A 26,740-nucleotide genomic window follows, 5' to 3' on the forward strand; every position below is an offset into this window, starting at 1 on the left:
CGAAGGGAGCCGCCACGGTAGCCGAGCGGTGCGAGACCTGCGAAGCTAATGTGTATTGTGGTACTGGGTTCGATTCCCGGTCTTAGGCCTTGGATTTTATTTAATGGTTAATATGAGAAATTTACAGTAAAGTATGTTTGCTAGCCGCCTCCGTCTGCGACACCTAATTGGTATTTGGACGTAAAGCCCCGCCTGAAAAAATAGGCGATTACTTTACTTTGCTTACTTATGTAATTCGAAGTCAAATAGATGTAGTAATATTGAACATATATAATAAAATCGTATCTTTTAATAATTAATTCAATACCCGTAATGATTATTTATTAATAAAGAACACAATTTTATAATTTTGTAGCTAAAAATTAATATTTCAAAAACCGAGACGAGACCGAGATTTCTCGACGAGATATATATCATGTCTCGATCTCGGTCTGGGTTGCTCAAGTCTCGTCTCGTTGTCTCGTGCAGCACTAGCCTTGGATTTTATTTAATGGTTAATATGAGAAATTTATAGTAAAGTATGTATGTTAGTCGCCTCCGTTCACGACACTTAATTGTGGTAGTTGGACGTAAAGCTCGCCTGAAAAAATAGGCAATTACTTTACTTATAAACCATTAAATAAAATCCTAGGTCTAGGCCGGGAATCGACCCGGGTGCTACAAGACATCTTAGTTCTTCAAGCATCGCCACTAACCGCACGGCTACCGAGGCGCCTAATTAGGCAATAAAATTTGAAGGAACTTTTCTTTTTATAATTAGTAGTCGAAGGATCATTAAAGATGTATTTCCGGGGCATACTCAAGTTTGGAAACTTCATCTGAACCGCATTATTATTAAGAAAATATTCTTATTTGTAGCAGGAAAGATTAGAGCGAAGAACCAACTACGAAATTCCAGAAATTTGTAAACGACAACTTAGATTCTTATAGATATTAGATTAAAACATTTTTTCAGTGATCCTCCTCAAAAAAAGAGGAAGGAAAATGCTCAGGGGCAGAGGGCAATAGACTGAGAATATAAACCTGCAAGGGTCACCTCGATTGGGAAAGCGTATGGTTGCGCGCGTATGCAGATATCGGGGTCCATTTGCAATTCAGTAATCATCTTCATATGCATATTTACTCTAACGAGGACCAGTGAGAGAGAGAGAGAGAGATAGATAGAGAGATCCAATCTGGGCAGGAGAGTTTGACGGGCTCTGGGCTATATCTAGTAATCCTGGCAACTCATCAACCAGGATATAGGGGAACGCGTTGACCTGGCTGTGGACTGGCCTTCCATTTTAGAATCATTACAGACCGAGTGACCGCATAACCATTTTGCTTTGTAACTTAGTCACTCTCCCACCCCTAATGCAATGTCCACTGGACTTAGATAAACTCATGAACTTATCAATGAATGCACCAACAACTTGGAACTGAATCCCCATAGTTTTTCCCCTTCAAATTAAAGTAACAAATAATTTTCAAAGTTTCGAGAGATGAATTGTAATTTCTCTTCACCGGAAGGGCATAAATTGATTCGATTTTTGTCCAGATTTAACATCACGTATTTTTTTAATGACCAAAATTCTTGCTGATTGACTAATTATAAAAAAGAAAAGTTCCTTCAAATTTTATTGCCTAATTAGGCGCCTCGGTAAACAATCGCCTGCAGGAACATGAAGAGTGAACATTTTTCGAAATTAAGTTCTGGCCGGAAACATATGTCCTGATAGTTCCGGTAAAATATTTTAGCAGGTGATATAATATAAATATTGATGTGTTTTTTCTTCTTCTATCAGGTATTTAACATCTATTAGAGCGAAAAGCCGCAGGCATAACTCAAACTTGATATTCTGTTCAATACTACTGTCGCTTTAGATACTACAAAACCGGATATCTTGCAACTAACTGGTCATACGTACGGTCGTATGTCAATATTGAAGCAACAAAAGCAAATGCTGTTCATGTTCTCTATCCATTCTTATCTTAGACCCACTTTAGTCATATTTTTATTTGTAGGGATTGCCAGTTTTCTTTAGGCGATCTCGAAGCCTAACTACCAAATTAGGTATCCGTGGATGGAGGGAACTAGCAGGCAGAACTAACGAGGTGTGGCTATTAAATAAAGAGACTATTGCTGTAAAACATTATAATTTTAAATTTATACATATTTAGTTATTATCACCTTCAATATACACCCCTCCCCTATCCCTACAACGCTCCATGCGAATTTACCATTGTTCGGAACAGTGCTGGAAGTCTTTTTCTGTCAGCTCCTGCATGACGCGTGCCGCTTTTTCTTTCACAGCTTCAACGGACTGAAATCGTGTTTCTTTTAATGCAGATTTGACTTTAGGGAACAGATAAAAGAAGTCACATGGGGGCCAGGTCAGGCGAATAATGCGGTTGGCCTAAAACTGGGATGTTGTACTTGGCTAGAAACGTCGTCTTGACAGACAATGCAGTGTCTTGATGGAGAACACCGTGACTTGTTCTTCCACACAAATCGGGGCGTTTTTTTCCTTACTCTTTCACGGAGTTGAGCAAGCACCTCACGGTAGTAATGTTGATTAATTATAATCGATATTTTCATCCGTTTTGGTCGTGGAAGGGCGCGACCCAGGCGGTCATCATCTTCGAAGTCTTCTCGGCCATCTTGGAAACCACTTAAACCACTCAAAAACTTGCGTACGTAATTAACATTCATCGCCATAAACTTCTTTTAATAAAATATAAGTTTCAGTAGCGGTTTTACCAAATTTCATGTGAAATTTCACGACAATGTGAAAACCAGGAATACTAATTTTGAACTAAAGTGATTAAAAAGAAAAGATTAAAGAATTCATCAAAAAGGTTTAGATATCAATTTAAATACTTTTTATAGGGTTCAAAATTAAAGAAATAACCAACACTGAACTTAGTTAAGACGAAGCATTAATATTTATTTGTAAGTAACAATTAAATGATAACATGCGGTTTCATGCGAGAATAATAAAAATATAATTTAATAATTGATAATAAAGTTTTACCTTGCTTAAAGAATATCCAAGTCCATCAGCATCACAAGTAGATCACCAGCCCAATAGCACTTGTCACTTGACACAATTTAAAATAATTCACTATTCGCACTAAAACTTGTATATCACGCACTAAGTATAACTTAAACACAGTTTATAAAACCGTACTTCACTTTGCCACGCACTAATATTCTCTTAAAAAAACACGTTAATAAAGAGACACGAGTAACGAGTTAAAGATGGCCGCTGGTTACTGGCCAGGCAGATCAGCTGGTAAGTGAAGGTTATCTAAACAGCTGATTCCAGCTGATACTACATGTAGTAGTATCATGTTTTCGGCAAAACAAAACTAACACCTCTTACACAAACGACGGTTCCGGTCAGACAGATTTCTCTATAAAAACACGTGAGACGCTGCAATCGAAAGAGAAGGCTTTACCGCTGCACAGCTGTCGCGGTCGTTAGGATTAGTTCTTCTGTAGCAGTATCTCAGTCTCGTTATTTAATAGCAACACCTCGTATTTACTATTTAGTTATCAAAGAAAGCATTAAATAAAAACCCAAGTCCTAGACCGGAAATAGTACGCAGTACCACATTTGAGCAGTGCGGACCTTGCCTAGAACCACCACCCCTAGGCTATCGTGACGCCTAAAGCCACTTAACTGTTCAAGATTTTCCTAGAATATAGCTTTTAGTGTTTCTACTTAAAATTTTGTATACTAAATACAAAATACAGTATTTTAATAACTTCTGCACTTTGCGCCACCCTCCGGCTGTCTGGCGAACCAACATTGAGTCTATCTCTGGGGCTTTATTTTTACACAGATATTTCGTTGGATGAAAGTCTCCCCCTTTATCCTCTATCTCTCTCCCATTTCCCAGCATCACTTTAAGTATACAGGGATGTTATTCTAGCGGAAAATAGAGCATGGCTGGGATAAAAGAGTTCTTACATTTAAAATGATAAATATTAAAGTTAGTCTTCCAGAGCCTTGACTGCTACATCCTTCTTTATTCTCTTTTGGCAAACTTCACTTGTGTGTGTGTGTGTGTGTGTGTGAAGTAAGAACAATGAAGAATATATCTAAAGTTCTATATATAAATATATGAATATAATACATAAGTATAGTGTATCTTTTAAGATGATCTCAAAGTGTAATGTGGTAGTGCCCCAGTATATAGGAAAAACAGTAAATATAGGCTAACCTGAGCATGTAAAGTGGAAGTCTTCTAAGTTTGAGTGCTATTCTAAAGAAATCTAGTGATACCACTCATAAGACTTCCTCTTAGTACTAGTCTCATGGTTCGAACTCAATAATATACCCTCAAACTCGAAATATTTTATTAATTTTAAATTTAATTTTATTTATTTAATTAATTTTATTAAATTAATTAATCTATTAATGCTCACCAACATTTGTAGTTAGTAAAAACCGTACATTACACTGAAATTTAGCCTTACAAATTGTGCCTATCTAAATACGAAGTTTACAGAATAGCCTAGGTGCCTTTTTTTTCAATAAATGGAGTCTTCCGGTAGGGGTACAGCCTTCTCTTACTATAGTAGAATTAGATAAAGAAATAATCGATTACTAATGATGGTGATTCAACAAAATTTAGACGCGGTACCTACCAAAAATAAAACTTCACATTAATTTTGATAATGTCAATAATTTGATGCCAAAATTTGAGTTTTTATTGAACAGAATAGGTTTTCCCTTGACTGAAATTGACATTAGCTAGTTTAGACAAGATAAGTTTAAAGTGGACTGGAATTTTGTTGATTTCCTAAGTTTTGGAACAAAAAGACTTTTTCTGCGAACAACGATAGATTCTGAGGAATCAAATATTGTTGACCAATTGGTCAATCTCCCCATTTTTCCATATTTTAATCTTATTAATATTTGAACTAATTCCAAAAAATTTTTTCTTTTCAGTTAGAAAAGCTGCCAGTGTCCTTTGAAGACGACCTTTCTGCTGCTGAATAGTTTTAGGCATGCGATTTTGAAGGTAACATACAAAAAATCAGGTTTCTTTGTTTGCTTTTACAAATAATAATAATAATAATTATACAATAATATAAAACAATAATAATATAATGTAGCATTTTGCCACAATAGTAATCTGTATATGATTTATTAATAATTATTGGAAAATTATCACTTTAGTTGGCCTGCGAGTGAATTGAAGAAGTATTGTGCACAGTATCCCGTCTAGTTTGGATTAATCCATTCGTCATCATCAAAGTATCATCAGTATCCGGTTAGGAAGAGAGAGAGAGAGATTGATTAGGATACTGTTACCGACGGTTTGGTTGTTGAATCGTCCAACAGAATGGAACCGTTACTGCTCTTTATTCAACGACAATAATTCTGCCAGAACTGTCTGTATATAACCTATACAGAGATAATGTGTATAGATGTTGCGCCTGATACAGCCATATATATGTATATAAGATTCTCTTCCTATTCTATCGAATCACTAGATATAATTTCCCATAAATTGTCTTTGCTACGCATATTATTTGGAATCGATCATAAATGGTGTATTGTTATGCTAAAAAAAGATTGCCTAGTGCACGCAACCTCAACTTATTGTCTCTCTTAACACTCCTCCTTAATTCCATCCCATTTCTTAGGAATATTGTGTCTTCACTAAAAACTTCTCGTAGATTATATTATAAAAAGGATAAATTTAGGCCAGCAATGAATCACAAAATTTTATAACCTTTAAATCATAAATGTGACCTGGAAAATTATTTTATAGGTTTAGCCCATCGTTTAAGATCCTAATCAATACAGAATTATGGTTTGCAAATTTTTCCAGGATCTTGAAAAAAAAAGTTAAGCAGAAAAACGAGGAAAATCTAGCCAATATCTCGCATGATTTTCTCTTATTGCAGTTTTTGTAATTAGTAAAGAATGCATATTTTTTAGGCAGACTTTACGTCCGCTACCAAATTAGGTGTCGTGGACGGAGGCGATTAGAAAACACTACTATAAATTTCTCATATTAACCATTAAATAAAATCCAAGGCCCTAGACCGGGGGAATCGAACCCACTAAACCAGCAATACATCTCAGCATTGCGGGTCTAGTCTCTTAACCGCCTAACATACTTTACTGCAAATTTCTCATATTAAACCATTAAATAAAATCCAAGGCCTAGAGACCTGGGGAATCGAACCCACTAAACCAGCAATACATCTCAGCATTGCGGGTCTAGTCTCTTAACCGCCTAACATACTTTACTATAAATTTCTCATATTAAACCATTAAATAAAATCCAAGGCCTAGAGACCTGGGGAATCGAACCCACTAAACCAACAATACATCTTAGCATTGCGGGTCTAATCTCTTAACCGCTCGGCTATCGTCGCATATTTTTTAATTAATTAATTTAATTAATTTTTTTTTCAATAATTTATATGTTCACTTTAAATGGAACATTTTCGAAAATAAATCGCTAAAAAATTATATTCTGTCCAATGGCTTTCTCAAAAGTCTTTTTTTAACAATAGTAAAATTGAAGTAGTTACTTCGTCATCACTTCGGAAAATTCATGTGTGTCCCAACACTTACCCATTCTTTACTAACTTACTTCTTCAATTTAACAAACAAGAAAAGGTAGATAAAATTCAAATTATCTAGAAGATTGTAGCATTGGGAAAAATACAGAATTTTTTCAGTACAATAAAAGAGGAAGAATGCCCAAACAAATATGGTAGGGGCGAACCAGAATGAAAATGGGAAAGGAGAAAAAGGTCGACGACCTATAGGATCGATGGTTTAGACAAAGTGCAGACTGCAGTCGATGGGCGTCTAACTGGAAAGCTTCAGAACTGGACCGTACGCACGTTGTCTAGGGAAACTGAAGTCCACCCAGTCCATTGTGTAATGAACTTGTTGGTAATAGTAGCATGGATGTACAATTGTACATATTTGTCATGATTTCGCTTTGTTGTGGAAATTAACTCATGATTTCCTCTCTCCCCCACACCCACCCCACTCCAAAAACTTGTCGCATCAAGTAAACTTTTCAGTTTGAGTTATAATACATTCATTAAACAAGTTTTGCGGTTTTGTTCTTGTGGCTTTTACACAAATACATAATGTAATATGTACATTAACATCATCTATATGTTTTGTCACTTTTGTGGCTTCATGTATGGTAGCTTACATTTTGTTTTGTTTTATTTAAATTTATGCTTACAGTCTCATTCATAAAAATATTTACAAGAAAATTAATGGCTGTTTTTAATGTAATTTTTCAAATTGTATCATCATATTTTGCTCTCTCAGAGATGCTCTCAATGTGAGCATGCCCTCTCTCTCACACACCCTCTCTCTCTTAATGTGATTTATGCCCCCTACAAGGGAGTGCCAAAAATTTTGTCATTACAATAAATTTAAATCTATATTATTTTTATTATTGGCTAAAGGAAATATTGGGCAATATCATTTATTGTTAAGCGAAGGCAAATACCAATCTTGGTTAGGAAGGAATCCAAATAAACACCAAACATTCATGATCATGACGATTCTGGAAATGATCAATGGATGTCAAAATGATCAAACAACAGCTGAGTATGTAGAAAAATAACTTTTACCAAATTTGTGAAACCTGGGATTTCCTATTATGACAATCACAAGATTTGAGTACAAAAAAAATTGAGTCTTTCCTCTAATATCTAGCCTCTATTCTACCTAGAGGACGTATAAATAGATGCAGATGGGCAACAGGTAAAAAAAAGAAAAAAAGGAATGTATTTAGGAGCTTCTTTTCTTCCCCTCAACAGATAATCCCCAATAAGAGCCTGGAAAAGTATAGTTAACTGTTGATCCTTTGAAATCCTTATATTTTATAACTTCTATTAAGGATTTACTACTGGTTTAGTTTCTTTTCCTTTTTTTTAGATCCTTCTTCTAGATCGTTTGGCTTTCTTCCAAACTGTTGTGAGAAATTATTTTTACCGCTAACTGTATCTCCGTTCTGTTTTATGTACATCTTTACTAACAGATTTCTTTCTTACTGATGGTAAGGAGAGAATTGAGTTCATCTCAAATTTTTTGGTAGTTCCCATCACCAGTTTTGAACGAAAATATCCGTTTCATGGTTTTCCGGAGTATATATATAAAGGGTTATTTTATTTATTTATTATTAATACTTTAATTCGTTTTATTATATTTAAAAATTTTCTTTGCAGCGAACCAGAAAATTCTTCTTTACTGATTTTTTTCCCCCAACGTTTTCTTAAAAAACAGTCCTTCTAATTTTTCTTTTAACTAGGAAAATTCTTTGCATTTGAAACATTTTTTTAAAAAAAGGAAAATTAGCTTAAATATTTAATGGCATGATAGTGAAAATATTCTGTGACAGATAATGAAGACACTTCTCTGCCATTTCCGGTCTTAAATATGAACTTAAACGGAAGAAGATCTTCTTCACTAAAAGAATATTTTATTTCTACAAGATTTTCTTAGTGCTTGGTATTTCCATAGCACGTAGTATGCGTATAATTTCTATTTGAAAAGTGGTTCTAAGAAAATTCGTCTTAAGCTAGTTCGGACGCGGGAGAAAGAAAACTAGTTTTCTTTATAAAGTATCATATAGGTTACAATCATATTACTAAGAATTAAGTATATTCCTTAAACTCAAATGTATTTAAAGAAAATGTTTCAAGTTAGAAGCTTGAGAATATAAATAAGGCGCTCATGATAGGCTAAAACCGCAACACAGAGGAGTGTTGCGTGTTAGTGAAATCTCATATACTTTGTAGTTTGAAGATAAAAATAAAATATAAATAAGGCGCTCATGATAGGCTAAAACCGCAAGACAGAGGAGTGTTGCGTGTTAGTGGACCTCTATTGAGACTTGAGTGTACACCTTTTGGTCAATGTAAAAATGGAATTAAGTATATAGCCGCTCAAAGACCGACTATTTGGTAGTAAAGGAGATTCTATCTGTTGAACACTTTTTCTCACAAATAGTAGAAAATACTTTCTTTGGTAAGAAGCGTATGTCTCCTAAAACAGTACAAGAGAATCAAAGTCAGGACCCGAAAAAACCATTAGACTAATACACAAGATTAACTGAAACGACTGCACAATTAACTTATGGAGGACAGATTTACCAAAAATTTTGGAATAGAGAATAAAACAACATGGCAGGGAGAACAAAACACAAAACAATACGTAGCCTTAGCATTTGTACATGCTATAACGCTGCATCATACATTCCAAGGAAGTTATGGACATTGAAAATAACAGAAAAACCAAAAGAAATTGGCGGAAGCTGTAAAGTGCACCAATTTTTAAGGATTCAGAAAGTGAGAATCATGATTACTATTGTCTAATGATACCTATAAGGCATTACTTCACTTTATATCATGTATGATGAATCTATGATTAATATGATATTACGTAGTAGATGCCAAGTGTGGAGTTGTGGCTTGAATTGCGATCGCTTGATCACTGATTTCTTGAAGAATACTGTGGCCGTTCTTTTTTTACATGATTTCTAGAAGTCGGGGGGAAGAGGAAGAAAAATCTTCCTCTTCTGATTGCGAGATGTTTCTCACAGTCGTAAAAAAAAATTTCTTACCATTGTAAGAACATTGCCTGCTCTGTACCTACTACTACTAGATTTGATTATTTATTTTAATTCTTGGATCGAAAGTTCGTGGAGCCTTCTCAGTGATTTCAGGTAGAGCGTTCTCTCGTCGACACTATGTATGTGGGTGTGTGTAGAAAGGATAATATGTTTTGGGCGTGCTATGTATCTGTATGCTGAAGAGCAGACAAAGAGAGAGATGATTGGTACGTATGTATCCACGGTGTACATGTTTTAGCTGGTGTAAATACAGGACATGTATCAACAGGAATAATCCCCACTCTCAACATGATCACAGCTGCTGGCATCCTCCAGCGCCATGTATTGTAGTTCCCTCCACATCACCTCCGCTAGTGTTGCTAACACTCTCTCTCTCTCTATATATATATATCTAAATCATTGTTTATTACCTTAACAGTTATCCTGATACTCCAATATCACTATATACGCATGCGTAAATATATATATAACTGTAGGTACCGCTTTACTCCTATCATACAATGCACAGATTGACAAAGCACTAGCACTTGAATTTTTAAAAGTACAAAATCCATAATATCTCACTCGAAATTTTCCGTTCCGTTGTTTTTTAGAGCAGTTTTTCACTGGAATTACATAAATGTGGAAATGGGGTACAAAAGATATGGCAACAATGATCAAGAGGCGCGTTTTGGATAACCTTACAGCAATATAACAATAATAAATAATAATAAATAAATAAATAAAATATAAATACAGTATTTGATTTAAAGAGGGTTTTTTAAAAATTATTTTTAAAATTGAAATAAGAGGCCTAATTTTTGTTCTAAAGGAGCTAATATGGAGTTAGACTAACATGGAGCTAATGCAGGACTCTTCTAAGTTAAGGGAGTTGTTTCAAAATACATAAATGAAATCAACCAGACAAGCTGAACTGTTGAAAATCTGTGGTAAGATCCTGTTTCGGTTGATTGATTTTAACCAAAGAATTTTTGTGATATTTGCTGTTAGCACATTTATTGAAGGTTGTTGCAAAAAAAAAAAAATTTACAGTTATAAAGGAGGATTTGCCCTATAATTTAAAGAAAATTTGGGAATTTTATCTTTTATAGAAGACGAGAAAAAAAATTGTCAAAGTTGGGTGTTTTTGAACGTTACACTATTTTCGTGCACTTTTTTTGACGAACAACCTTTATACAACTGTCCTACCGGACAGTTTTAATATTAAATTTGAATTTGAAGTAAGAGAGAGGGAGGTAGTGAAAGAGAGAGAGAGAAATGAAATATCTTTTTCTAAAAATATTGTTATAGAAATAGTTCTAATTGTTCTAAAGTTAAATAATATATGGATTAATTTCACGTTGACACCTCAAAATAGTATTTCTGGGGGTTGAGGGATCTGCCCACAAATTAACGAGGGACAGAGGCATTTAAATATAATGGTTCCTTGATGAAAGGGCCTAGTTCTGGAAGACAGGCCGCGAGAGACAGAGAATAAAGGCCAAGGATAGTTGGTATATACCTCTGGTACAAACTAGAGGTATATACCAACAGGTTTAATGTTACTCCACGAATTATGTAAAGTACACCATAAATTAGCTGTCTCCAGTTCCACAATGTTTGAGGTTGAGCTTGTGTTAAATATCTTAGAAAGTGTTAAATACAATCCAGTGGTGTTATTCTCCAGTAATAGCGGAAGTTTAATAAATTTTAAACATTTAACAAAGTTTATTTTATTGAATTAACTAATAAAATAAAAGACCAGATATCCGGTATAAACATTCCCATGACTTCCTCTCATTGTAATTCTCAAGCTTCTTGGCATTTTCAAACATGTGTAATTTTTTTTTTTTATGATTTAAGGCGCGTCAACATCTATGGTTATTGGCGCCCGGAGCTTTTTTCAGTGCACTGCCGGCCTCCGGACAGTGTTCTCTCGTTACAGACAACACTGTCCATCACCGGACTGTGAGCTGTAAGAAGCTCCTAGGAAGAGAAAATCTAAGGGTCAGCAGCTGGATTCAAACCCGGGACCTCTGCGTGGAAGTCCAGTTCGCTAACCACTCAGCTAATCCCACCCCTAACATGTGTAATTGTTATACAGTTTGTAAAATCAAAACACTATACAGGAATGGTACTTGAAAATGGAAATCTAGCCCTAAATCTGTCCTAAAACATATAATTCTCCTAAACAAATAATTCAAATCATGATTATAGGAATAAATGCTTGAAATAGATAAAGTTTAGAAAAACTAACAGTGGAAAAGTATCAAAAAATTGAGATTTTTGAACACTCGATGTTGGTCTAGTACCAAGGGGACCTAAAAACCTAAAGAGACACTCAGGAAGAAAGAAAGATTAGGGGACGGAGAGAGAGATTGGGGGATGGAGAGAGAAAGAGATGGGAGAACGGAGAGAGATATTGGGGACGGGGAAAGAGATTGGGGGTCGGAGAGAGAGATTAGGGGATGGAGAGAGAGATTGGGGGATGGAGAGAGAGATGGGAGAACGGAGAGAGAGATGGGAGAACGGAGAGAGATATTGGTGACGGGGAAAGAGATTGGGGGACCGAGAGAGAGTGATAGGGGGTTGGAGAGAGAAAGAGATGGGAGAACGAAGAGAGAGATTGGGGGATTAAGAGAGAAGAAGAGAGATCTGGAAGGAGAGAGAGAGAGACCTCCACAATTTCTAAAAAATAAACTACTTTTTCTAAAAGGGGGAGATCTGCAGAAGTTTACCACCGATGATTATCACTTCCGGAATATTTGGCAAGATCTAAATAAAACTAAGCAACTCAAATCCGGTATTTTTTTTTTTTATTATTATTTGAAATCTACTTCGCATAAAATATTTAACAAAATTAAACATACCTTGTTCTTATAGAGAAACTAATACAAGAGGCTGAGAGTTGTACCTAAAAACTCCCTTTTTACGCTCTTGGGTTTTTAAGAACTTGGATGTTTTTGGGCTGTCGCAACTTACCTGGAACAAAAACAAATATATCAATCAATAATTTGATAAACATTAGTTCTCAAATTACGAACTAATAAAGGGTCATTGGTAATTAATAAAACTATAAATAGGTTCATGGATCCATTGGGTCTTTTTAATGGTAAAACTTATGAACTATATAATAATTTATATAAACTGAAGGCTTATTTTCAAAAATATAAAGATTTTTATTTATTGAAAACGTAGTCAAAAACTTTTCAGACTTTCCAATAAATTAACAATTAACTCTTCTGGTCTCAAAGTGCCAATTGTTAAAGTTCTCTCGTAACGCAAACTGGCAATTGCAACGCAATCAAAATGGTTATAAGTGGCGCTTTAAAAGTTTGGCTTTTCCCCAATACTTCCTAACATAAGTAAAGTAAGTTAAGTAGTCGGCTATTTTTTTCAGACGGGGCTTAACGTCCAACTACCAATTAGGTATCGTGGAAGTAAAAAATTAGTTTTTTTTTTCTAGCAAACAAAAAGTAGCTTCACGTGGGATTCGAACGGGGGATCTCCCACTTTCAAAGCCACGCTTATAACCACAAGACTAACACCCGCCGCTTTCTTAGAACCTCCTTAAAAGAAAGTTAAGCTTGTTAAAATGAGGCTATTGAAAGCCATTAAAAAAAGAGTAAATATGTACATCATGACTACTCGACAAACGATTTAAACTTACTTTATAGAAAACTTCGCTGCGACCTGCGAATTAGAGGAGTAGGGGGTACCGCTATGGATTCTAAACTTTACCGAATCCAAACCAATCAATCCAAAATCCATTGAAATTTCACCAATACTCCTTATTATGGTCTCCAATAAAACCCTTTTCAATCAATAATGATCTATCCATTTCCTTCGTTTCCGAAAAATCCGCAATCAAAGATTCCACAACTCCTTATCCTATCATCATAGCTTTCAAGCCTAACCTTACCCACAATGATGTCTGTGAAGTGCCAGTGGCTTCGTGATCATGATCTTCTTCAAAAGCCATTTTATTCTAGGATTTTATTCGCTCGTTGTAAATAGATAAAATTTGCTTGTTGTAACTTGCGAATAAATGAATGAATGATATAAAAAAATAAATGGATACCGCGTTTGTGCGACACAAACGAGACAATAGAGAATTTAACTAGTTTAAGAGTAGAAAATTGTAGGTACTTTAAAATAATCACTAAAGAACAAAGACAATAAACAGATAATGGGGAATTAGGTGAATAGCGATACAAGTTACACTAAAAGTACCTATAATTTCACAATATAGAGGAGGTTATGTTTTAGTGGGCAGTGAGAGAGAGAGAGAGCTAGTGATCTAATCAAGAAAGATATTAGGGAGGCTGTGGACTCTACGACCCTGCCGCCATGTGTATGTGTGCAATAAGCCCCCCCCCCTGTGGGCTTCCATTCTGGCCAGCAGTTTTAATAGCCTGGGATTTAGTCCTGGGCGCTCGGCCAGGCACAGGCACAGGTCGCTCTCTCCTGTTCATTTTCATCATCACCAGTGTGCTGCTATTCATTTCAACACGATTCACTTGTCGCCCCCCCTCTTCGCTTTGCCACCAGGCTTTTCTCCGCCCCTCATTTTAGTCCCAGCGGGAGGGGATTTAGTAAAAACTAAATTGAGGCGAATCTCTGAATGGTATTTGTTGGCACTCGGAGATAATTATAGTTGCTAGATATAAGCTATTATCTACTAGATACTGAGTGATGCTGATGAATTTAAGTAAAAGACACGAAACTAAATTGGGTCCAAATTTAGTCTGCAGCTTCCAGCTGACGTTTCATTGTGTAGTTACTACAATTCAAAGAATTGTATATTTAATTTTACTTTCTTTTTCTTTTGACGTGAATACGTCTTTAAATTTGAATCATATGGTGGCAATCCAAAAAAACCTAATGATAACAAAATCGGGGGATACAGTTTGGCATTATAGTTTCGAATCTATCGTCTACATCCAAAATTAAATTAGACCACTGGATAGCTAAAGGATCAAAGAATTCATTACGATAAGCGAGGACTGTGACGCATCGCGCGCGGTGGAGGGGGAAACGCCACCCATTTTGAGATCATTTTGCTGCGTATCGAGATTTGCAATTAGTATAACTTTTGACTCGGAGAAGCTACGATGTTCGTTTAAGTTTTAATCATCAGCTGTAGTCACAATCTATCGATTGTATATAAAACATTAGTGTAAAATAGTAACAGTGAATATAATAAGGTGTTAGAATAAAAAAATATATACTGTCGGCCCTAGACGCGTCGAAAAGCCAAAACCAAATACAGAGATCGTATACGGTTGGAAAGGGCTTCTCAAGAACAATCGAATGGTAATAATAAAACACCATTTGACCGAGTCAAGCTGTGCCGGAAACGTAAAAGAATGAATGCGGCCGAGCGGATCAACGACGGTGTCTCAGTACATCTGCAACTGGGGCGGTTGAAATTATGGAAGTGGATGATGAAATCGCTTCTACATCGACAACAGACTGTATAGGCATAGATTGTGATCGATCGTCGATTTGTTTCCTTGATTTCTTCCTAAATACATAAATAAAAATATTTTATATAAAAAATATAACCCGTTACGTACAACGTATTCACGTACAACAAACGGCCGTGTCCATGACACAGCCACACGTTAATTTTTTTAATTTAAGGTGTGTAACATCTGAGATTATTAGGAACTCAAGTTTTTTACTGTGAAATGCCTGTTTCTGGAGATCGTTCTCTCGTCACAGACCATCAGCCCATTGCAGTGGGCTGTAAGAAGCTCCTAGAAAGAGAAAATGGAAAATGGTCCATTGAGAGGTAATCACCCACCCTCTCTCTAGAAGTACTCTTAATAATTCGCTCCTCCCGAAATGCTCAAGAAATGGACTCACTTATCTAAAAAAAATTTGTGCACATTCAGTGTACAAAGTTTAAAGAACATTTTTCGAAGTTATTTTCGTGAAAAGCTTAAAAAAAAAAAGGAAATCCATTCAGCGGAGGAGTACTTCCGCTCCAGGGATTCTGCTCGCTAAGTTAGCTGTGTCAGGTCTCATTGAGTTACTCAAGCGAAATTAAAGTCTGAACTTCTATTAAGTTTTGGTATGATTTTTTAGCTGACACACGTATAAATAGAACATTTTTCTTAACATCACATTTCCGGCTTTTGAGGATCTCAAAATGGTTATTTCCGTGAAAACTAGACGGCGACAATTTGACATAATCGAAATACAAATTTTGTTAGAGGTTGAATTTAATTTTTGTCACAATTTCAATTACAAGTTTTTAATACACAATTTACAAAAGTCTCTGAAAAGAGACGATTGCAAATTTGTTAATAAAGTTCACATTTAAATATTTTAGTTCCCATGTACATTATAATGATTGGCTAAAACCAAGAAAAACAAATTTTCTTGTTCAACGTTTCGAATTCCAAAGTTGTTTAAACCAAGTGGCGAAAAGTAGGAAGAAGTACAAAGCCTCGTGTAGTTCGATGAAGCGACGTAGAAAATGGTGCCACCGTAGTCAAGTATAACAAATAGAGAAGGTATTTGTGCTAATCATTTTTTTTTTTTTTTTTTTTTGGTGGTCCCTGAGCGCTAGCTTACACCCGCCCCACGCTTACACTTCAACCGTTACAAGGTTCAAAATTTCAAAAATTCAAACAATTTCAAAAATTTTCAAACAATTGCCAAAAACACGATAAAAAGAATAAAATAAAATATCAACAATTAACAATTAACAAATATAAATAGATAAATAATTAAATAAATAAAATACAAACACAACCCCGTAGCCACACACACAACAACATTCCTTCAAAAACATCATCCGCTCACTATCGAGGCCATCCGTCTATCAAAGGCGTCCCACGCAAAATCACGGAGGGCCGAATACGCAGAAGTGTTCTCTAATAACAGGGGGAAAACTTCCCCGTCCACGCTGAACGGGAACCCCATCTTCCTCCACATAACAGAGCGTAAATCATCGTAAAGGTCACATCGCAAGATAACGTGCTCCGCCGTCTCCGGCTCTCCGCACGCGCAATATGGATCTGTAGCTATGCCTATTTCAAACATTTTAGCGCGCAATATGCCGTGCCCCGTGACCAGTCGCGCAACCGCATATGGCATATCCGTAGGAACCAGTCTTCTACCTCCGACAGCGTGGTTCTGCCCTTCGATGAAACTCGCCATCTATTCCTCCATGCTCGGTTCACCTCCTCTTCCACCTCACCATACATTCTTTCCCTTAACCGTACCCAATAATCGTTACCGACATATCAGTCACCGATACTCGTATGGCTCTAACCAGGGGGACCCTCACCTCTATACCCCTGCGCAACCCATAGCGCACCGCGGCCTTAACCACCTCCAGGTCCATTGGTAAGCACCCCGTGAGCACCTGCAAAGCCTCCGTAGATGTGGTCCGGCTATAATGCCCCATCAGCAACAGAATAGAGCGCTGCATGGCCACAAGGTGCGTCCTCACTATCACGGTCCCCACCCGATGGGCCCAAACCGACGCGCAATAGATGACCTGAGCGACCAAAACCCCACGGTATAGAGTACTCACACTCTCCTTTTTAATCCCCACTCCCTCCTTGTTACCGTACTCAACTGTCCGACAAAAGAACCAACCTTCCTTCTTAAGTCCCTGACATGTGGCACAAAGTTTAATTTTGTGTCCAAAATCATCCCCAAGTATCTCACCTGTGATACCCAACGCAGCCTATCGCCACAGTATCTGACTACTGGCTGACGAGTAGGGGCAAGCGACCCCGTCAACAACATCGCCACCGTCTTATTTGGAGCAATCCTTAGTTTATTATGTTTACACCATGTGCAAACATAATTCAATGCTGACGTCGCATTAGCCTCCAACTGCACCCTACTGTTACCTCCTACCACAAGAACTAAATCGTCCGCAAATGCGACCTTACCCAGCAATCCCGGAATGTCACCAGCCAACAGATCGTCGAAGACGACATTCCACAAGACTGGCCCCGAAATAGAGCCCTGCGGACAACCCCGCGTAACGACTCGAGAGACCCGTTGATAATCTGATCGCACAAAAACCTCCCTGTCTCGCAAAAATGACGCCACCATACGAAAGATATACATCGGACAGTTCATCTCCCTTAGTCTTTCCAGGATTCCCTCCCCCCATAAACAATCAAAAGCATCAGAGATATCCGTAAAAATACCCGCGATATATTTATACTCCGGGATTGGTGCTAATCATAGAGATAATTAGAAAACGCTTGAAAGAAGGTTATTTCCTAATAGGTCTGATGAGTTTTTGCAGTATAGTGACCCTAAGGGGGCAGCCATTAACTAAAAAAGGGTTGCGCAAGGATTAAAAGTAAACTAACAAAGTATTGCCTAATTTTTCAGGCACGCTTTACGTCCAACTACCAAATTAGGTGTCGTGGACGGAGGCGACTAGCAAACATACTTTACTCTCATATTAACTCATTTACTCTCATATAAATTTCTCATATTAACCATTAAACAAAAATCCAAAGCCTAGACCTGGGGGAATCTAACCCACTGAACCAACAATACACCTTAGCTTTGCGGGCACTCGACTATAGTTGTGCACGGAATTAGGTTTGCGTACAAAAAAAATTAGCCTCTAAACTTCACTTTCTACAAGCCACTTTCTGTTCACCTCTCCGGCAATGGACAGTGCTGTCTAAGAATAGTAGCAGTTGACCTCCGGCCAAGAAGTCGCCTCTATGGAACTTAATTTAAAATAAAAAAGTTAAATATAAATCCAGAGTTCAGTTATTGGAAAAATAAAGTATATTTTATATCATATTTAAGTTTATATAAAACCTTTTTATTATTTCTTGAGAAAAACTGCGACACACTATCTTTCAGATAAAACTATCTTTGCATGATTTTCACACTGTAGACTAATATTTTCCCTGTTATATATTTTTCCGAAGGGAAAACGACACACTATGATCAAATTTCAGACCTTATTTTCCACCTATTCCCACAAGTAATCAATAATTTAACGTTAACCCTTAGTATGTTAGACTAGAAATATATTTTATAAGTCCAGCAGAGGAGAGGAAGAGAGACACTGCTCAGAGGTGGTAGGCCGAGGGATAACCTGGGCCCTTAATTCAGCACTGGACCTTTGATTAATGTTCAACATAAATAACACTTACCACTACCAGAAAAAATAAACCCACACTACTTCTTACTAAGTGCCCATAGTGTCAAATAAATAATAAACAACAAAATTTAGCTTAAAAACAAAAAAAAAAAGAAGCTAATTTATAATAAAGCCACACTTTCGAGTTTTATCGTCAATTCAACATGGGTAGAATAATGCGGAAGTTGAAACACACAGAAGGAATAAGTGGGCAGAATTTAGTAGAAATCGAAATCTTTGTGGATCCAAAAGAATACAAAATTTGGCCACTGTACGTCCATCTGTCAGTCTATGTGCAGATTTTGAGATTGGAATAACTTGAAAAACGTGAATGCGCAGTAAGTTTAAATTGGCATCTAGTTTATTTGCCACAATAGGTCCCTACAATCAGGTTTTGGGACAAATCAGCTGACCGAATAGAGTAGAATAAATCTTTATTACACTAAATAAATAATAAATACACGAAATATCAATGTACAAAACATTGTAACCTTCATCAGCCAACTGTAAGTACCACTAAACTGAACATATGTTTTTTGTCTAGTACTTCGCGATAGTTAAGTCAACCAATTTTGAATAAAAAGTTCTAGTTTCAAGAAAATTTAATTCTGTAAATGGCAATGTGTAATAACATAAATTGCGATATGTGTTTAATTACATAAATGTTCGATTTAAAAAATTAAATAAAATCCAAGGCCTAGAACGGAGAAATCGAACCCATTAAACCAACAATACATCTAAGCATTGCGGGTCTACTCTCTTAACTGCCTAACATACTTTACTATAAATTTCTCATATTAACTTTTAAAAAAATCCAAAGCCTGGACCAGGGGAATCGAACCCACTAAACCAACAATACATCTAAGCATTGCGGGTCTAGTCTATTAACCGCCTAACATACTTTACTATAAATTTCTCATATTAACTTTTAAAAAAATCCAAAGCCTGGACCAGGGGAATTGAACCCACTAAACCAACAATACATCTTAGCATTGCGGGTCTAGTCTCTTAACCGCCTAACATACTTTACTATAAATTTCTCATATTAACTTTTAAAAAAATCCAAAGCCTGGACCAGGGGAATTGAACCCACTAAACCAACAATACATCTAAGCATTGCGGGTCTAGTCTCTTAACCGTTCGGCTATCGTGGTGTATGGACTAAGTTTTGCGTGCAGAGCAATTGGTCTCTAAACTACTCTTCGTATGAACCACTTTCGTTTTGAGAGAAATCTTTTGCTTTATTGTTGCCAATTTTAGATTTCTTTGTGATTATTGGTGCCCCGGCCATTTTCCAGTGCATTCTTCACGGACAATATACTGTTCATCCCCGGAAACTGGGCAGTTAGAGGTTTCCGTGGAGCGAAAAATCCTAAAATCAGCCTCTTTATTTGAACCTGGAATCTCCGCTCAGGAATGCTGTGCGGTTAATCACACAGCTAACCCTCACCTAATGAATTACTAGTATTGTTTCAATTCAATGACTACTAATTATGAGCTTATATTCACATTTAAGTTTACCAAACCCCGAATCTTGTATTGCTCGACCACTTCATGCCCTCTTCTAGGTCAGAGACGACTTACTACCTTGGGACCTCTGCATTATTGGAGGCAATACTGTGTTTAATCTTACAACATTAAAAAAAATCCATCATTAATCACTTTACATGCACTCAAAATTAGATTATTTCAGAATGTCAAACTGTAGCCTTTTAGGAGCTCTAAAACGATTCTATCGTTATTAGTTAAAACACTTCCCTAGCATTACAGACAAGTCCATTAGCGACAGTATTATAACTGAGGTGAATAGCCAAATGGATGTTGACTGCTTGACATCTACAACATGTTGCTTACAAGTTTAGCCGAGTGAACACAACCAGGGAATTTACTGGACCTGTGGGAATGTACCTAAGGCACTGTCACCATGATAATGGATGACAACCAGTTTTGGTTATTCGTACGAAGTAACCCTTACGACCTCTCTTTTATTGGCCTGATGGTAACCAATGAAGTTAATTTAAATTTTGGTCATTTGGTTGGTAGAGAATTGTAATTAAATTAAAATTTACAGCCTATTAGAATTCATTTAGATTATCTGTCTTCGATAAGGTAAATTGTGAGCTTTACAAATGGTGAGCAAGAACTGTTATTTAATAAAGGGTTTGTGGGCGTCTACCCTTATTACAAGATGTCAGGAATAGAGACGTGACGTACCTAGGTAACAGGTAATGTCACGTGATTTGCCCTTCAATGACATTGGTAATAAAGAAAGCCAAGAATTCTCATCTCCTAATCCCTTTCTTCTTTCTAGGGCTTCTTAAAAGAAAAGCCGAAATACCGCCTTTATTCTGATAATCTTTCATTTTCAGAGGTAGATTGAAGAAGGATTAGTTTAATAAAATACAAATCCTTTGCGAGTTAAAAAATCTTTAGTGATTTACTTTATTGTCAGCTTTAGGAGTCTTAACAATGTTAATACCAAAAATGTGAAGTAAATCCCAAAATTTAGAAGTAAATCCCAAAATTTATTTATTTTATGGCGCATCTACTGCCACCGGTCTTTTATAGTTATTATTTGTAAATGTACTCTTTGTATCCCCTGATTGTATCCGTATGTATAATACGAATATGTACATATACAGAACATATAATATAAATTGTGTGACCGAGCTCAACGGAAGAACCGGATGAGAGAAACCGCAGCCAGCGTTCTGGCTCTCTATAGCCAGCAGAAAAAGAGCTTGAGGTCACCAGAACCAATGTCATTTAAAAACACGATATTGCAAATTATCAGGATCGGAGTTCGTCATTATCATTTTGGACGAGAGGAATCGGGTGAATCACTGAATTGGGTGTGGTTCGCCAAATTGCAAAATACAGGTTACCATGCCCAGTTCAAAGAGTACTGTTTGGGCTCATCTACGATATAAAGACCCAACTTGCGGCCAATCAAAATTTCTTCAAAATTTTGAACTATAGCAATTCTTTTATTGCTTCTAATATATATAGTGAAACGGTGAGTAATATTAAGTGACACTTCAGTCGCGATTCAATCAATCAATTTCTCTGGAACAAATACTCTGAATATTTATATTAGAAGACAGGTATTTAGACAGAGAAATAGTAAAAAGACGTTATGAGAAAGTCGTTGGCACATTTTCAAGAAAAAAAATCGTAAAAAACTAAAAAAAATCATTTGAGAAAAAATCGCATTTCCGTTTGACGGAGTTTGAGAAAACCTTAGCTGGAAAGTCTAATAAGAATCATAACAGAAATGCGGTAAGACGCAGTTCGTCATGATCACCATACTTCTTAATTGGGATAAGAAAAATTTTTAAAAAAAAGTAGATTGAAGAAGGAAAGAAATATCCCGGAAATATAAGAGCTTCACCAGGAGGAATCCGTAGAAACTAGGTATCTTCCATACACATATAACTGGGTCCAGTTAACTGAATGAGAAAAATTGAAGAAGAAGAAGAAGAAGCAGTAAAAGGGATGGGAATAAAAAAAAGAAAATAAATAAGGGAACGAACTGTCATAATATAAATGGGGAATGGTCAGCAAAGATCGGTCAGAGTACAAACGACCGGAAGTAATACAGTCTGGAGGGGGTGGAGCGGAGCGGAGCGATAACATTACATTGTCTAAAGTTTTCTCCACTGCCTCCTAGTTCGGTGTTGGCTGACCTCTTTTCTCTGGTCTACCACTTCCTTGTTTTCTTTTCTTTCCCTACATAACAGGAGGCGGTCCAGAGTTTTTCTTAAAAACTCTTCCTCGTTCAAATCCCCGTTATTCGCTTAATGTAATGGACTTATTAATCGGGAACATTTCTTACAGCAATTCTTTATTTTTATAATCATATAAACTGTAACATTTTACCTTATTTCATTAAATTTAATGAGTAATGATGATGTATTATGAAGCTAAGCTTAAGCGCCTCATGAACTGCTTCATAAGATTTATTTTCAGCATTTCCAGAGACTCTCGCATTTCGCACTGCTACGATGAGTTGAAGTGGCTTTTTCCTGTCTATCACCGCCAATATTTTTTGGCTTCTTTCCTTTTTCAAGTCATCCAGTCTCAAAGGCCTTCCTATATTTTTCAACTCCTTAATTTTAAATCCTCCATCCATTCCCGTAACACTAAGCCTACATGAGCCTACAACTTGAGCTTCACGGCTCCAGCTTCGAGGGCTATAAGGTTCGAGCTCTGAAGCCTTAAGCCGTAAAGGCTCGAGTCGAAGCTCGACTCGGTTGAGCCTTCAGTTCGAACCTCAACTGAACAACACTAATTGGACCTGCCTTCTAAAGCACCACTGCAGAACAATGTACGGTCTTGTTCTTACATAGAGGAAGGGTTAAACAGGTTGCTGAAATTCTAAGCTTGAAGAACATTCTACCACCGGATATACCACTTTACTGAAAGAATTATTCATCCCCCCCCCACCTAAAGCTGGAGGTAGAGAGTCGCGTAACAATTTCCGGCCATAGAATGTTCTATTCAGGGTTTACCTGAAAAGTATAAACTAGCTTTATTATTATTTCAAAAGAAAACCCAAATGAAAAGACTCGTAGCATTTAATTTTCTAGTTTTCCTACAATGCATGCTCATAAACCATAAAAAATACGTGTATTAAAACAATAAAAATAAAATAAACGTAAATTTTTCTGAGCGCTAGTAATTGCGTGCCGACAAACTGTAGAGTATATTACTCAGAAAAAAAAAATGTTCAGCTCACGTGTGTGCTGCGGAAGTTCATTTTGGTCTGGTAGGATTTGTATTTTTCTTCCTTTTTTTGAGGAAATGGCGCATGTAAGGTTATCCTCTATACGAGTTTGCCAACCTCTATATATGTTCACATAACTGACTCATAAAAAGTTGTAACCACGCTATTTACCTCATAAAGAGAGAATGAGAGGGGGGAAAAGGTTTTTTGTTCCACTACGTTTATTGGAGGTTACATTTAGTGGTTTCTATGGAAATATTTACAGATTATTATCCGTGGCTATTTACAAAAAAAAAAAAAATTATGGTAGACAATCTAGAAAGTTCCTATTCCTGAGAGCGTTATAAAAAAAGTAAATTACGAAATATCAATTTGCCTCTTCCCAATAGAAGAAATCCTCGTGCAGATCCTTTACGTGAGGTATGAATATAGAGTAAGGAAGATAATAGCAAAAAGAGAAGTATAAACCTATAATTGGATTGGCACAGATTTCAACTGATTCCTTAGGCTGCTTGGAAGGGACAATAATATGTGATATCATGTATCAGCTTCCTGTGGAGATTTGATTTTGAAAAATCCTGTCTAAACAGAAAAACTAATCTAGATGGGTTAGATGTAAGGGTTTAAAAATTTGATCGTATTTGCAAACCACCAAAATTTAACCTTTAACATCTCATTAACTATTACTACTAAAAATATTGCAACTCATACCAGCTATAGAGCTCACTTAACTCTAAATTTCGGTAACGAATTCATTGAATTCTCAACAATACGAAGAGAGATATAAACGTTTGAAATTTGAACGTAAATGCAAACCACTAAACTTTAACCTTCAATATCTCCATAACTATTATCACTAAAACATTGCGACTTATACCAGTTTTAGAGCTAACCTTTCTCAATAATTTGATAAAGAATTCATTGAAATCTGACCAATATCAAGAGAGATATAAAGGTTTGAATTTTGAACCTATTTGCAAACCACCAAAATTTAAACTTTAATATCTCATTATCAGTAAAACATTGCGTTTTATTCCAGCTATAGGCTAACTATTCTCTACAATTCGGCATGGAATTCATTAATATCTGAACAATACAAAGAGAGATATCAAGGTTTGAATTTTGAACCTATTTGCAAACCACCAAAATTTAAACTTTAATATCTCATTAACTGTTATCACTAAAACATTGCGACTTATACGATTTATAGGGCTAACTTTTTGCTACAATTCTGTAAAGATTTCATTAAAATCTGATCAATACGAAGAGAGATATAAACGTTTGAAATTTCAACGTATTTGCAAACCTCCAAAATTTAACCTTTAATATCTCATTATCAGTAAAACATTGCGTTTTATTCCAGCTATAGGCTAACTATTCTCTACAATTCGGCATGGAATTCATTAATATCTGAACAATACAAAGAGAGATATCAAGGTTTGAATTTTGAACCTATTTGCAAACCACCAAAATTTAAACTTTAATATCTCATTAACTGTTATCACTAAAACATTGCGACTTATACCATTTATAGGGCTAACTTTTTGCTACAATTCTGTAAAGATTTCATTAAAATCTGATCAATACGAAGAGAGATATAAACGTTTGAAATTTCAACGTATTTGCAAACCTCCAAAATTTAACCTTTAATATCTCATTATCAGTAAAACATTGCGTTTTATTCCAGCTATAGGCTAACTATTCTCTACAATTCGGCATGGAATTCATTAATATCTGAACAATACAAAGAGAGATATCAAGGTTTGAATTTTGAACCTATTTGCAAACCACCAAAATTTAAACTTTAATATCTCATTAACTGTTATCACTAAAACATTGCGACTTATACCATTTATAGGGCTAACTTTTTGCTACAATTCTGTAAAGATTTCATTAAAATCTGATCAATACGAAGAGAGATATAAACGTTTGAAATTTCAACGTATTTGCAAACCTCCAAAATTTAACCTTTAATATCTCATTATCAGTAAACATTGCGTTTTATTCCAGCTATAGGCTAACTATTCTCTACAATTCGGCATGGAATTCATTAATATCTGAACAATACAAAGAGAGATATCAAGGTTTGAATTTTGAACCTATTTCCAAACCACCAAAATTTAACCTTCAATATCTCATTAACTGTTATCACTAAAACATTGTGATTTATACCAGTTATAGAGCTAACCTTTCTCTATAATTTGATAAAGAATTCATTGAAATCTAACCAATACGAAGGGAGATATAAAGGTTTGAATTTTGAACGTATATGGAAATACCTCTTGGGAAACTCAAGCACTATCCTCCTGCTATCAAGAAGTCGTAGCATAATTAACCACTGGTATTTGAATATTTTCAAAATACGATGAAAATCATCACCTAAAGGTGCAGGTGAAACATAATTTAAAGATTTTTGTTTGTATTCAGTGGCCTCTAGAAGACGTTAATCTCATGAACTCCATTTCGAAAATTTTAACCCGATCACAGTCTAGAAGAATAGAATTCTTATCGTTAAAGCTCGTACATATAAAATTGGTAAAAGCGATAACTTTATCGAGAGTGTTCTTAAAATTATCTCGATTTTTTTTTTCAATCGATAAAAAAAAAAGGAAAAGACTACCTACAGATAGTGTATTCAATGTAAATTCATTAAGTGTGAATATTTTATGAAAGGCGTAAAGAGTAGTCTAAAAAGAAACTAGAAGAAGCCAAGTGTAAAGAAGAATGGGAGGAGGAGGAGACAAGAGGAGGAGGTTTGCGGATCGATGCCTGTCAGGCCGAATACAAGAAAAAGGCAAACATTCACCTGCCCCCTCCACTCATCTTTCTCAGGCTGTTGTACTCTGCAATAAACAGCCTTACAGGCTATTGCTTTAATGTTATCATTATTGTGAGGCTTTCTATTGGATATTATCAAAGAGAAAAACTAAGATTATTTTTTTCTATAATCTCATATCCAACCTATCCAAGTAGAGATTTTCAATTTTAAGTTTTCTTCTAGTTTTCAACACGAAAAAGCGGTTTTCAAAAAAAAAAAATTCTCTTTGCCTGTTCTTTTGTATCTCTTTGGAAGAAGGTTCTAATTAGGTTTTATGTATATTTTAGGTTAAATCCATTAGACCCGTCAATAAGCTTCTAGTCAAAATAGATCAGCCTCTTAACTGAATATATTTTTATTTTTATCTAATCTTAGGGTTCAAGATTGGCAAGGAATCGGTCAAATAAAACAACTCGTCTTTTTGCCAACGTTTCGACAAATATTTTGTCCTCTTCAG

The 26,740-nt window shown here is 35.9% G+C and overlaps 1 protein-coding gene and 1 long non-coding RNA gene across 2 annotated transcripts in view; one reads left to right on the forward strand and one right to left on the reverse strand.

Annotated features, from left to right (window-relative positions):
* The window catches only part of Ccn (cellular communication network factor protein Ccn), a 506,353-nt gene that overhangs the window by 60,844 nt on the left and 418,769 nt on the right, over positions 1 to 26,740 (forward strand). Inside the window, exon 2 of the mRNA XM_074120003.1 lies at positions 4,941 to 5,013. The gene's annotated coding sequence lies outside the window, so the exon portion shown is untranslated. The remainder of the gene's footprint in view (positions 1 to 4,940; positions 5,014 to 26,740) is intronic.
* The window catches only part of LOC141450020 (uncharacterized), an 86,442-nt gene that overhangs the window by 3,375 nt on the left and 56,327 nt on the right, over positions 1 to 26,740 (reverse strand). The window lies entirely within an intron of this gene.

Source organism: Rhodnius prolixus, unplaced genomic scaffold, assembly GCF_049639745.1.
Source record: "Rhodnius prolixus isolate KJV_2025 unplaced genomic scaffold, Rpr scaffold_2, whole genome shotgun sequence".
Lineage (NCBI taxonomy): Eukaryota > Metazoa > Arthropoda > Insecta > Hemiptera > Reduviidae > Rhodnius > Rhodnius prolixus.